Genomic DNA, 9,454 nt, shown 5'->3' with positions numbered 1-9,454 from the left:
CACCAGGATGGTCTGAGGGCCCTTAGCTTCTTCCTCGAACAGAGGCCCGAACAATCCCCATCCACCACTACTCTCCTCCGTCTGGCTGAACTTGTTCTCACGCTGAACAATTTCTCCTTCAACTCCTCTCACTTCCTCCAAATAAAAGGTGTGGCTATGGGTACCCGCATGGGCCCCAGCTATGCCTGTCTCTTTATGGGGTATGTGGAACATTCCTTGTTGCAGTCCTACTCCGGCCCCCTTCCACAACTCTTTCTCCGGTACATCGATGATTACTTTGGTGCTGCTTCATGCTCTCGTCAGGACTTGGAAAAATTTATTAATTTTGCTTCCAATCTCCACCCCTCCATCATTTTCACGTGGTCCATCTCTGACACTTCCCTTCCCTTCCTTGACCTCTCTGTCTCAATCTCTGGTGATAGACTGTCCACCAATATCCATTACAAACCCACCGACACCCACAGCTATCTCGACTACAGCTCCTCACACCCCACTTCCTGTAAGGACTCCATCCCATTCTCTCAGTTCCTTCGCCTCCGTCGCATCTGTTCCGATGATGCTACATTCAAAAACAGTTCCTCTGACATGTCCTCCTTCTTCCTTAACCGAGGTTTTCCACCCACGGTCGTTGACAGGGCCCTCAACCGTGTCCGGCCCATCTCCCGCGCATCCGCCCTCACTCCTTCTCCTCCCTCCCAGAAACATGATAGGGTCCCCCTTGTCCTCACTTATCACCCCACCAGCCTCCGCATTCAAAGGATCATCCTCCGCCATTTCCGCCAACTCCAGCATGATGCCACTACCAAACACATCTTCCCTTCACCCCCCTTATCGGCATTCCGTAGGGATCGCTCCCTCCGGGACACCCTGGTCCACTCCTCCATCACCCCCTACTCCTCAACCCCCTCCTATGGCACAACCCCTTGCCCACGCAAAAGATGCAACACCTGCCCCTTCACTTCCTCTCTCCTCACCGTCCAAGGACCCAAACACTCCTTTCAAGTGAAGCAGCATTTCACTTGCATTTCCCCCAACTTAGTCTACTGCATTCGTTGCTCCCAATGTGGTCTCCTCTACATTGGAGAGACCAAACGTAAACTGGGTGACCGCTTTGCAGAACACCTGCGGTCTGTCCGCAAGAATGACCCAAACCTCCCTGTCGCTTGCCATTTTAACACTCCACCCTGCTCTCTTGCCCACATGTCTGTCCTTGGCTTGCTGCATTGTTCCAGTGAAGCCCAACGCAAACTGGAGGAACAACACCTCATCTTCCGACTAGGGACTTTACAGCCTTCCGGACTGAATATTGAATTCAACAACTTTAGGTCGTGAGTCCCCTCCCCCATCCCCACCCCCTTTCTGTTTCCCCCTTCTTTCTTTTCCCAATAAATTATAAAGATTTTCCTTTTCCCACCTATTTCCATTATATAAAATAAAAAAAAACCCACTAGAGCTATACCTTGAGTGCCCTACCATCCATTCTTAATTAGCACATTCGTTTAGATAATATCACCAACTTTAACTTTAACACCTATGTGTTCTATTGTACTATTGTTGTTGACATCTTTTGATGATCTGCTTCTATCACTGCTTGTTTGTCGCTACAACCACACCAACCCCCTCCACCTCTCTGTCTCTCTATCTCTCCGCCCCCCACACACACACCTTAAACCAGCTTATATTTCAGCTCTTTCCTGGACTCGAACTCAAGTTCTGTCGAAGGGTCATGAGGACTCGAAACGTCAACTCTTTTCTTCTCCGCCGATGCTGCCAGACCTGCTGAGTTTTTCCAGGTAATTCTGTTTTTGTTCCTGAAATCTTACCTGGTCGTTCTCGCGTTACTATTTGTGGGATCTTGCTGTGTACATTCCAAAAGTGACCATATTTCAAATAACACCCCACTGCCTGTAAAGTGCTTCGGGAGACGGGTCGTGAAAGGTTTCAAGTCACTTCAAGAAACGCAGAAAATGTTGCAAATACGCAGCAGATCAGGCAGCGCCTGTGGAGAAAGAAAGATTTAACGTTTCAGGTTGATAACCTTCGGTCAGAACTTGCAAAAGTTAAAGATGTTCCAATTTTTTAAGCAAGTACAGAAGCAGGAAGGGGACGCGGTTGCGTGGGGGGAAATAAAACCCTAAGAGAAGTTCTTGATTTGTGAGGCAGGTGATTAAATGGGGGAAAAGGGATACTGCAAAGGGGCTGGTAATGGGCTAAGCAAAATAAAAAGATAAATCGAGAGAAGCTGTAAACAAGACCATTACCACCACCTACTGTCTGAAACCTGTTTAGAAAATTTTAAAAAATGTTGGCTATTTCTTACTAAAGTTGATAAAGCCCCTCAAGTACGCAGTAACTCGAATAACCCTGATAAACCAATAATGTTAATGAAAGCAGTTGCACAGATTTTGGAAAAAATAATCTCACAACAGTGGAAAATAAAATCATACGAACTAGGAGCAGGAGTAGGCCACTTGGTCCTTTCAACCTACTCCGTAATTCAATACGATCATAAAAGCAAAAAACTGCGGATGCTGGAAATCCAAAACAAAAACTGAATTTTTCCAGGTAATTCTGCAGGTCTGGCAGCATCGTCGGAGAAGAAAAGAGTTGACGTTTCGAGTCCTCACGATTCTGTTGAAGGGTCGTGAAGACTCGAAACGTCAACTCTTCTCCGCCGATGCTGCCAGACCTGCTGAGTTTTTCCAAGTATTTCTGTTTTTGTTTTCAACACGATCATGTCTGATCTGCCTGTGACCTCCCAACAACTCCCAGTGACCTCTCATCTCTTTGTTTATCAAAAATCTATCTACCTGTGGCTTGAAAACATTCAAAGACTCTACTTCCACTGCCTTTTGAGGGAGGCAGTTCCGAAGACTCATCTGTCATCATTTGTCTTAAATGGGCGACCCCGTATTTTTAAACAGTGACCCCCTAGTTCTTAAAACACACCATAAAACATTTGACCAATCTTTTGGTCACTTGTCCTAATATCTCCTTAATGACCAGATGTTAAATTTTGTTGATAACCTCCTGAAGCATGGGGATCACTGGCTAGGCTAGCATTTATTGCTAATCCCTAATTGCCCTTGGTCAGAGGGTATCAAGAGTCATCGTCTGCTATGATGGGATTCAAACCCAGGTCTCTGGAGCAGTACCCTGGAATACGGGTGACAATACTACTATGCCACTGCCTCCCCCACATCAAAGGTGTGATGTGAGTGCATGTTGTTGTTGTAAGTGAAATGCTTGATATTTTCTAGAAACCAATCCAAAAACATTTGACCATGTCGAGTTTTTTTTAATTTTCAGAATCTTCTCAGCAGAAATGTGCATCACTTTGTAACAGCATAATCCCTGATTCACTGTGAGCAGTGCCAATGGAGACTTACATGGCAGTCTGATATTGTGGCTCTTTTCACTCTATTACCAAAACATTTACTAATGAAAGTATCTCAGCACATTAGCTAAGTTTCTGCAAGAAAATTCTGGGATAAGAGAAAATGCAAGGATACTGACACTGCAAGCATAAACTTTTCAAATTAGTGTTTTATTAATTTTGGCTAAGCCAACAGCACTTTTATGGCAAAGGGTTATTAAACCAGTGCATTATCAATTATGCCACCTTTCAATTTCTCACAATGTAAGTTATCAGGATTGTTCAATACTGGTGTCTATTGTGACAGGAGATAATTTATTCAAGCTAAAAATGGTATACATACTTTTGCATTTAAATGTTATCTGCAAATTTGCAAGATATTTCCTGTGAATTATTTTATGTAACAATCTGAAAATATCTTTGCAGTGATTTCATTTAAAATTCAAGTGTGAAAATAGAGGCAGGGAGAGAGTTAACCATCCTTGTTTTAAAAAAACTTTAATTCTAAGTTCTTTTTAAAAATAATTCTCTCAATATTTAAAATTCAGTTTCTAACCCTCCTAGATCTATTTATTACCCCTCCCTCCCAACAATATACTCTTTAAGCAGACAAACAGCATACTTGCCTTTATTAGCCAAGGTATAAAATATAAGAGCTGGGACATTATGCTGGAACTGTGTAAAATATTGGTTGGCCATAACTGGAGTACAGCACTGTGTGCAGTTCTAATCATCGCACTATGGAAAAGATGTAATTGCACGTGAGAGGGTACAGAGGAAATTAACAAGGATGTCGCCGAGACTTGAAAATTTTAGTTTTGAGAAAAGATTGGATAGGCTAGGGTTGTTTTCTTTAGAATGGAGGAGGCTGAGGGGAGACCTATGGTGAAGTGTATAAAATATAGATAGGATGGGTCTATTCCCCTCTGTGTAGGGGTCCATCAATATAGTGGAGGAGGTTTAGAGAGGATCCAAGGTGTAACCTTTCACCCAGAGGGTGGTGGGATCTGGAATTCACTGTCTCAAAGGGTGCTGGAGGCAGAAACCCTGATAGCATTTAAAACAGTGATTAAGTATGCCATTAAAGTTACAAGGCCAAGACCAAGAGCCAGAAAGTGGAATTAGACTGGATGGTTCTTTGTTTGCTGCAGACATGATTGGCTAAATGGCCTCCTTCCATGCTGTAAATTTGTGTGATTCCAGGTGCAGGTTGCTGTGTGGTAACTTGCCGAGTGACCATTATTCATATGTGCCTTTACAGTGAACATCAGCAGACCATATAATGAGAGCATTATAACTGAACCAGAACCTCACCTCATATACGTACTGGCAACAGAAATCACAGGAGACCAGTCAGGAGTGAAAACTCTGCCCGATTCTTCCAACTTATCTGTAAGTGCACTGCAGTTTATCCCAGCACCCAGAGATTGGCAACTGAACCTAGAATCTTCCTGGTGTGCATAGTTCAGATATCACTAGATAAACTTACTGAGCCATTTTGGGAGCCTAAAGTTTAGATTCCTAATTGACAAAATAAGCAAGGACTTTGAGGATTAGAGCTCTGGGACTAGGACTAAAGGCTCTGAAGAATCATACAGAATCGAAACCTTAACTCTTTCTCTCTCCAAGATGCTGCCAAACTTGCTGAGCTTTTTTTCCAGCATTTTCTGTTTTTATTATTATTGGGGGCACTGATTTGACTTTGCAGACTAAAGAGGCAGGGTGAATAAACCGTGTGGCTGCAGTTTGGGTATTTGTTTTATATCAACCATAGTCCCCAGAGTTAATAAAAACAAAATGCTGGAAAAACTCAGGTCTAGCAGCATCTGTGGAGAGAGAAACAGAGTTAAGGTTTTGAGTGCATGACTCGTCAAGCATTTTCTGTTTTTATTTCAGATTTCCAGCATCTGCAGTATTTTCCTTTTATTTTAGTGTTTCCAACATCCCACTCCTGCAGATGTACATATAATTTCAGAACGGTCAGAAAAAATGCTTCAAGCCCTAAAGGATTGATAAGTTATGTTTACATGTTCACAGCTTGCTCAGCTACAAACAAACAGCATTAGCAGAGTATTTCCCACCCTTTCATTAGATTGCTCAGAGAATTTATCAATTTTGAGATAGATCAAAGGAAGTAATTGGTTGCCAGTTTCCAGGTTTCACTTTTCTTTCCTCCCTTTGACACAGGACTCTAAGCTACTAAGCAGTTGAGGAAATTACTGGATTGTATTCCATCAGCCTCACCTACAGCAAGAGAAGAAACAGGGCTGCCAACTTGTTTGCATTGGTCAGATGGTGGCTGTTGGATAATTCCCTTTTATCTTTTTAACAAATTCATAGGGGAGAATTTTCTCCCTGTCGGATGGGCCGGTCAAGAGCGGGTGCTGGCAGGCATGGAGCCGATTGCCACCTGCGATTGGCTGCGTGCCACCATTTTACATGGGCAGGCCACTTAAGGCCCACCCAGCGTGATGCGCACCTGGAAGCACTTAGTGCTACCTGTGCGGGCAAGTAGAGGAGGGAGAGTTGGGGCCTGCGCTCTTTCGCACATGCGCACGTAAGAGCGCAGAAATCTCACTGAGGCAGCTCCATGATTAATTTCATAATGTGAATTTTAAATAAAGAAGCTAAAAAATCATTTACACATGTCCCCTATGAGCTGGGACATGTTTTTCAAATGTTCCAAAAATATTTATTAATGTTATAAACCCTTCATGAACCTCATCCCGCCCATGGATGAGGTTTCATGAAAAATGCGAAGGCTGCCTGGGCTCTTCACCTGCCCGGCAACCTTAAGGTTGGACGGGCAGCTTTCTCAATTGGTTTAATTGTTTGATTAATGGTCTTAACAGGCTTTTGACAGTTCGGCGGGAGTGCAGTCAACTCTGGTGCGTGCCTGCCGAACGGAAGATCAGAATGATGCGCGGTGACGTTGGGCCGCACGCCTGACGTCAGCGCACATCATTTTACACGTCAGCGTTCAGGGCCTGCCCCTGCACACCAAACAGAAGATTATGCCCATAAAGTTAAAGACAGTAATATGTTTGCAAATTAACTTCATTTATCCTTCACAACATTAATCATTTAACATTCCCTACAGAATAGTACATGAGCCTCACATCTGAAACTAATGCAGGGAACATCTTGGGAGAAATCACGAGAATGGCTTGTTCAATCCTCATCACGTACCTGGTCACGTCAGCAAAAAGAAAATCGTATGGTGTCAAATATTGTACCCTGTTTTGTACCATTTTCTCTATGGTCTGCTTCTTGTTGGATGCAGCATGATTGATGTTTTAGTACCACCCAGTTGTTTAAACAGGGTTGAGGGCCTCATGACTTTTCACAGCACAATGTTACTTCCCATCACTGCTTTTCTCTGAGCCATATCTTTGATGTACAAGACCCTTTGCTATGTGCTCTAGAGCAACATATAGCCTTTTATATTGCCAAAATCTTATTCTCTTACATTATCCACTGCTGTGATGAAAAACCTGTGTGTTTCAATCTTAACAATTTAAGTTCACTATCCGCTGAGCTTATTTCATAATTCGTATGCATATATCTTCACAATACAATGTCTTCGATCCTGAAAGTTGTCCTCCAAAGCCATCAGCATCATTGAGGAAAAAAAAACAGGGATTTTCAAGAACATGGTTTAAGGCAATGATGTTTACATTATTTAAATATGGAACAAAGACCAGTAACGTAAAAACATCTGTATTCTTTTTAGAGTGGCTGGAAGTTAAGCAAATGACAGCACCATGGCACGTAGAAATTAAATAGAAAAACGTGAATGCTATCTATGGATTGTGGATAGATTTACTTTTAGATAAAACAAAAACGGAATTACCTGGAAAAACTCGGCAGGTCTGGCAGCATCGGCGGAGAAGAAAAGAGTTGACGTTTCGAGTCCTCATGACCCTTCAACAGAACTGAGTGAATATTAGGAGAGGGGTGAAATATAAGCTGGTTTAAGGTGGAGGTGGGGGGAGAGAAGTGAGGGGGGGGGGCGCGGTGTGTGCGTGCGCAGTGTGGTTGTAGGGACAAGCCAGCAGTGATAGGAGCAGATAATCAAAAGATGTCACAGACAAAGGAACAAAGCGGTGTTGAAGGTGGTGATATTATCTAAATGAATGTGCAGGGCATTCAAGGTACAGCTTTAGCGGGGGTGGGGTGGAAAGACTACCAGGGCATACAAGATTTAAAAATAATGGAAATAGGTGGGAAAAGAAAAATCTATATAAATTATTGGAAAAAACAAAAGGAAGAGGGAAGAGATGGAAAGGGGGTGGGGGGATGGAGGAGGGAGTTCAAGATCTAAAGTTGTTGAATTCAATATTCAGTCCGGAAGACTGTAAAGTGCCTAGTCGGAAGATGAGGTGCTGTTCCTCCAGTTTGTGTTGGGCTTCGCTGGAACAATGCAGCAAGCCAAGGACAGACATGTGGGCAAGAGAGCAGGGTGGAGTGTTAAAATGGCAGGCGACAGGGAGGTTTGGGTCTTTCTTGCGGACAGACCAAAGGTGTTCTGCAAGGCGGTCGCCTAGTTTGTGCTTGGCCTCTCCAATGTAGAGGAGACCACATTGGGAACAACGAATGCAATAGACTAAGTTCGGGGAAATGCAAGTGAAATGCTGCTTCACTTGAAAGGAGTGTTTGGGCCCTTGGACGGTGAGGAGAGAGGAAATGAAGGGGCAGGTGTTGCATCTTTTGCGTAGGCATGGGGAGGTGCCATAGGTAGGGGTTGAGTGGGGGTGATGGAGGAGTGGACAAGGGTATCCCGAAGGGAACGATCCCTAAGGAATGCCGCCGGGGGGTTGAAGGGAAGATGTGTTTGGTGGTGGCATCATGCTGGAGTTGGTGGAAATGACGGAGAATGATCCTTTGAATGCGGAGGCTGGTGGGGTGATAAGTGAGGACAAGGGGGACCCTATCATGTTTCTGGGAGGGAGGAGAAGGCGTGAGGGCGGATGCGCAGGAGATGGGCCGGACATGGTTGAGGGCCCTGTCAATGACCGTGGATGGAAAACCTCGGTTAAGGAAGAAGGAGGACATGTCAGAGGAACTGTTTTTGAAGGTAGCATCATCAGAACAGATGCGACGGAGGCGAAGGAACTGAGAGAATGGGATGGAGTCCTTACAGGAAGTGGGGTGTGAGGATCTGTAGTCGAGGTAGCTGTGGGAGTTGGTAGGCTTGTAATGGATATTGGTCTATCACCAGAAATTGAGACAGAGAGGTCAAGGAAGGGAAGGGAAGTGTCAGAGATGGACCATGTAAAAATGAGGGGTGGAGACTGGAAGCAAAATTAATAAATTTTTCCAAGTCCCGACGAGAGCATGAAGCAGCACCGAAGTAATCATCGATGTACCGGAGAAAGAGTTGTGGGAGGGGGCCGGAGTAGGACTGGAACAAGGAATGTTCCACATACCCAATAAAGAGACAGGCATAGCTGGGGCCCATAGCCACACCTTTCATTTGGAGGAAGTGAGAGGAGTTGAAGGAGAAATTGTTCAGTGTGAGAACAAGTTCAGCCAGACGGAGGAGAGTAGTGGTGGATGGGGATTGTTTGGGCCTCTGTTCGAGGAAGAAGCTAAGGGCCCTCAGACCATCCTGGTGGGGGATGGAGGTGTAGAGGGATTGGACGTCCATGGTGAAGAGGAAGCGGTTGGGGCCAGGGAACTGGAAATTGTTGATGTGACGTAAGGTGTCAGAGGAATCATGGATGTAGGTGGGAAGGGACTGGATAAGAGAGAGAAGGGAGTCAAGATAATGAGAAATGAGTTCTGTGGGACAGGAACAGGCTGACACGATCGGTCTACCGGAACAGTTCTGTTTGTGGATTTTGGGTAGGAGGTAGAAGCGGGCCGTCCGAGGTTGGGCAACTATCAGGTTGGAAGCTGTGGGAGGAAGATCTCCAGAGGAGATGAAGTCAGTGACAGTCCTGGTTACTTTTAGGTAAATTTATTCAATGCATTGTATTACAATTGTGAGATTTGTAAGATTATGTTTTGGGACTGTATATTTTGGTTTATAGGATTATGTTTTAGGACTGTAGCTTTAAATTTAGGGTAAATGAA

The sequence above is a fragment of the Carcharodon carcharias genome, chromosome 2 (assembly GCF_017639515.1).
Source record: "Carcharodon carcharias isolate sCarCar2 chromosome 2, sCarCar2.pri, whole genome shotgun sequence".
Lineage (NCBI taxonomy): Eukaryota > Metazoa > Chordata > Chondrichthyes > Lamniformes > Lamnidae > Carcharodon > Carcharodon carcharias.
The sequence above is the reverse complement of the archived record's forward strand: the minus strand, read 5'-3'. Positions refer to the sequence as shown.